The 5,314-nt window shown below is 53.1% G+C and overlaps 1 long non-coding RNA gene across 1 annotated transcript; it reads left to right on the top strand.

Annotated features, from left to right (window-relative positions):
- The first annotated feature begins 765 nt into the window (after nucleotides 1-765).
- Nucleotides 766-5,314, top strand: LOC118355071 (uncharacterized). Its single transcript, XR_004816755.2, has 2 exons — nucleotides 766-3,435; nucleotides 5,177-5,314. It is a non-coding gene; the product is annotated as an uncharacterized LOC118355071 (long non-coding RNA).

Below are 5,314 nucleotides of genomic sequence, written 5' to 3'. Positions count from 1 at the left end.
CAGTCCGTGTCCCCACTGTCATATGGCATCCCCATGTGTTTCTCTTACCCTCTAATCTGGACACCGGTTGTACTGGACTCAGGGCTTGTCCTCGTCCAGGATGACTTCTTGATTTCCATCTTCATTACATCTGCAAAGACCCTGTTTCCAAACCGTGTGACACCCACAGGTGCAGCGGCTAGATTTCAATCTTTTTGGTGAACACAATTCACAAAAGCTAATGAGGAGAAGGGGGGGTCACGGGGGACTACGGGCGCTGGCCACAGAGATGGGGGATGCACAGTGGAGAAGGCTGCGGGGGGCATGATGACTTCTAGTGTGGTCCTATTGTATCTGAGCGGCTGGTCCACGGAGCACCCGGGAGAAAAAGCCCGGGAGGCAGATACGTGGTCGGGGGTGAGGGGACGGCGGGGCTGGGGCGGCTCAGGTGCCCGCAGACCAGCGGCAGTTGGAGCCAGGTGAGCGGGGGAGACAAGTCAGTGAGCGAGAAAAGGGTCAGGAATGAAAATACCCAGGATGGGCCCAGGACTAGGGTCGCACAAGAGACAGAGGAGCAAAGACGAAGGCAGCAGGAGGAAAACCAGGGGGCTGTGGGTCCCACACGCCAAGGAGGGGACGTTTCGGGCATGACTGAGGGAAAGGGACACTGGAGCAGCAGTAACACCCGCCTGGAGAGGCTGAAATGGGCGCGGGCATGGTGTGTGCACAGCGACTCCTGCGTGAGCGACTGCAGCGGGGCGGGCGGGAGCCAGAGGGAGAACGAGACTCTGCTCCTGCAGGGACGACACTGCTCTGCACGCTCCAAGAGGTCCCCAGGAAAGAGAAGATTCCCTCAAACGTCCTGCTGGGAATCGGAAAGTTGGGGAGCAGAGCTGGCCTCGTGCCACCAGGGGGCGATCTGCACCGGCCCACGTGAAGCCCACATTTGCAAAGGAAGGCGATGAATCCGGTAATGATCTGCACATTTAAGTTTCTCCGTGTAGCTTTCCCCAAGCAGCAGAGGTGCGTGTAGGATAAATCGATGGGTGTGGGTGAGTTACCGGGGCGCATGTATCATACAGGGGCTTGCCATCGGAGCACCGCTCCAGGCCCATCTCTTTTCAGAGATTCAGTGATCTCAAGACGGGGGCCCATAAGATGGGTTGGTGGTGAGGTCGGGAGAGGAGAGAAATTTAGGCTAATCCAGAAAGAGGCTGTCAGAGGGGCAGGCCGGCGGGCAGCACACAGGAGGAGGTGAAGCTGCCATGTACCCTCTGCTGGGGGAGGGGGCATATCCTGGTGCAGCCCCTGGGGCGGGGGGAACCTGGTGGGATTGATGGAATTAAGAAAGCAGAGTGTCCTTAACCGGGTATCCCGTTGGCACTCTGACACGAGACTGTACAGCAACCGTAACACCATTGTTAGTGGCAGCAGGAGCTGGAGGGATTCAATGTGGAGCTGCCAGGGGATTAACTGTGCAACACAGACAAGCTCAGCTGGACTCCTAGCAACGCTGAGTGAGACAGAACAAGAAATAGAAAGAGATACATGGCACCGTACCACGGACGTAGCGGGGGCATCAACACACACAAAGCAGCACTACACACACACACACACACACACGTGCACGCACACACAAGGGTATATCAGACCCATCGGAATGGGCGTTTCTGGTCTGCGCACTGGAGGGTGAGGTGTGGGCGCACGGAAGGGGGCCCGCCTGTGCCGCGGAATTCAGGATGATTGAAGGCTGTGAGTTGAATGTTAAGATTAGCTAACTTTCTGCACCCTATGTTCAAAGGAAAAAAAAAAGCCTCTTGGGGGAATATTATCTGCAGGCCCTGACCTCCATCACCCGATCCTTCACCCAATGCTGCCGAGTGCATAGAGAGCTCATTTCACCCTCTGAGTTGGTGATTCAGTAGAGATTTCGACAATCAAAGCTTAATTAACTCCTATTTAATTGAAGTCATCTTTGCCGTCATGGTGTTTGCATGCAGGACAATTCTGTTTGGCCTCTAGTGCTTCATTACAAGGCCCAGTTTCAGACTCAGCTATTAACGGCCCTGGGACAGGGTAGTCAGATGAATCTTCAGGTTGGAGGGGGTTTATGCTTGGCATCAGGGTCTCCCACCGCCGGAAAGATAGACCCCTCGGATGGAAAGATGTTCAAAGATTGCGCAGACAGGGGGATCCCACAGAGCGGGCAGTATTGGGGGCAGTGGCTAGGACTCATTTTGGGGTAAAGATGACAAGCACAAGAAGCAGCCTGCATCACAGCCAGCTGTCTGCCTCTCCTGGGTGGGTAACTGTCACTCAATGGGAAGTGGTTCTTTTTCCTTTTCATCTTCCTAAGCTAAGATAAGCCACTTGGTAAACTTTGCCTTCAGACCAATACTGATTTCAAAACAACGATCCCAGTTGGGAATCAGCCCAGGGTAAGGGAAGGAAGTATTTATGATTCAGGACAAACTCAAGGACTCCAAGTCATCTGCTATGAATGCAGCACAGCAGTACTTAAAGATGAGCTTGTTGAACAGGCTGGGGCCAAATTAGCCAGGATCTTGGTTTTTTTTTTTTTTTTTTTCTCTAGCAGTGGAGAGCCAAGCTACTGAGCTCTCTTTGAGAGAAGGTCAAAATTAGCCAGTGGGTATCTGGGGAGCATAAGTGACCCGTCTGGTCCCGGCTTCACTCTGCTGTCAGAGACTGCAAACAAGAATTCTGGTTAGGATCAGGGTGGACTGTGTTTCCCCAGAACAGCTGCCACACTGTTTCCATCCTGCGTGCTCCCCTTAGAATCTAACTTTGATACCCCTCCTATCAAGCCTTGAGGTCTCCGGTTCCCCCCTGCATCTGGGCACTCTTCTGACTGTGGCAGGAGTGACACTATATGACTTCCAAGGTGAGGTCATAAAAGGTCATACGATTTCTGCCTGGCTTACTTGGGGTGCTGGCGCCTAGCGCCTAGCCACCATGCTGTGGGGAAGCCCGAGCAGACCGGGGAGGGGCCGTGTCTCCTTGTTCTGCTGATGGCCCTGTGGTCCCGGCCGACAGCCAGCGTGAACGAAATACCAGACCTGTGAGTGAGCAAGCCCTCAGAAGATTCCAGTCCTCCCCTGGGTCCCTGCCAGCCTTGGAGTCTTCCAGCCGAAGACCTTGGAGCAGAGATGAGCCTCCACGCCCTGCCCGAATTCCTGACCCACAGAGTCTGGGAGCCTAACAGAATGGTTCTTGTTTAATGCCACTGAATTTGGAATTGATCTTTGCGCGGGAAGGGATAACAGAAGAGCAGCATAGGAGACATATGAAGAAGACGGACGGTCTCGGTGAAGAATGGGACCCTGAGACACTGCAGGGGTAGATCTGACTAATTGGAAATGGGCCTTGAAGACGAAGGACTGGCAAGACGGCACGCTGTAGACTGGAATGAGACACTCGGAATGGAAAGCAGAAAAGGTAGAGCTTTCAGCTTCGTACAGGTTGATTGTGAGATGGCTCAAACCTGCATGGGCACACGTGGGTTTGGGAAATGATGTCTTTTGGAGAGTCTTCGGTCTGTGGGTATCTTTAGAGCCCTGGGAGGGAGCAGCCCCCTCAGGAGAGAAACGTCAAAATCCGGAAGAAGGAAGAAAATCCAGGACAGGTCTTCGGGAGGGAGGAAGCACTCACATCCTGGGAGCAGGGGGAAGAGAAGGTGGAAATCAAGACAGAGGGGCCACCAGCATCTGCGGTGCAGAGATGGGTGGGGAGGGCGGGAGCAACAGGGAGAAGCAGGTCTCAGATTTGACAACAGGGAGCACCCGTCTGGCTTCAGGCTGGTTACCATCGTGTCAGATTTAAATCATGAAGGTGGATTTGATTTCTTGTAACCACCACTGTTTCCCTCCATTTGTACACCAGCCTGCACTGGGGTGTCCCATGTGTCATTTTGCACCCTTAGTGGTGTAGTTGTGTGTTTTTGCTCACTGCATTAGACTTTCCCAGTGCGAGGAAGTCCTGTGTTCTGTCTGGGGAGGGATCAAAGGCCCTGAGGTCACGCAGGCAGGGGTGAAGCCAGCATTGGAACCGGCTCTTGCTGACATCCAAGCGCTCCTCTTTCTCCTGCGGACTGGCCTCTCTCCTCTGTTCCAAAATTGCCATCCCCAGCGCATGCGTATCACCCGGAAGGCGGGTATAAATGGGAGTCATGGGTTCTGTGGTGAAATACAGGGACAGAGAAGCTCGCGCTTCTCAGTGCTGGCGAAGGCCGGGGTGGACTTCGGTTCTGGGTGGTGGGTCTTGCGGCCCAGCCTCCTGGCTTGTGGTCTCGCTCTTGAGCTCACTGGCCGCAGGGAGGGGAGCATCACCCGAGTGGCTCACCTCAAGGAGGTGCCGGGAAAGAGATGTAGGTGGTCTGTCCTGCACTGTAACATCACAAACCCTTGGGGCAGGGAGGGGAAGAACCTACAAGAAGCTCAGCCCACACCCCCCACAGGGCCAGCAGGTGGGGGTCTGAGCAGCCAGCCAGCGGCCACCGAGAGAGAATTTCTGACTACTTCTGCTGAGGCAGCAGAGGCCTGGGCACACCCCGACGGGAAGAGGGGGCATGGACTAAAGATTGTGTGTTCTGGGCTTTACATGTGTTTACGTGTATTAACACTTTTTTTATTGTGACGTAATTCACGTGGTCCCCCTGGAGGGGGGCTGGTCATTCACAGAGTTGTGCAACCATCACCACCATCTGGTTCCAGAACACTTTCATCCCTCCTTGAAGGAACCCCTCATGCATCAACAGTTACCCTCCTTTCCTCACTCCCCCAACCTCTGGCGACTGATTTTCTTTCTGTCTGGTTGGGTTTGTCTGTCCTGGACATTTCCTGTAGATGGGATCATTCAATATGTGGTCATATGCAAAGGGCTTTTTACACTTCACATGATGTTTCTGAGGTTCATCCACATTATGCAATTATCATCACTGTGTAGTTTTTAAAATGACCAAATATTATCCCATTGTGTGGATCACTGTATTTTTTGTTTATCCATTCATGAGTTGATGGACTCTTGGGCTAGTCCCATGTTTTGGCTACTACATAAATAACCCTGCTATGAACATTTGCATACAGGCTTTTGTGCAAACGCCTGCTGTCAGTGTCGTCAGGTATATATCCAGGAGGGGGATTTCTGGGCCATAGTATAACGCCACGCTTCACCGTTCCAGGAACCACTAGACTGTTTTCCAGAGCAGCTGCACCATTAACCTTCCTTCTCCCAACTTCTGAAGCTTCTGATTTCACTAGAGCTTTGTCAACACTTGTTACTGTCTTTTTCTATTAAAACCATCCCGGTGAGTGGGAAA

The sequence above is a fragment of the Canis lupus genome, chromosome 6 (genome assembly GCF_003254725.2).
Source record: "Canis lupus dingo isolate Sandy chromosome 6, ASM325472v2, whole genome shotgun sequence".
Taxonomy (NCBI): domain Eukaryota; kingdom Metazoa; phylum Chordata; class Mammalia; order Carnivora; family Canidae; genus Canis; species Canis lupus.
The sequence above is the reverse complement of the archived record's forward strand: the minus strand, read 5'-3'. Positions and strand labels throughout refer to the sequence as shown.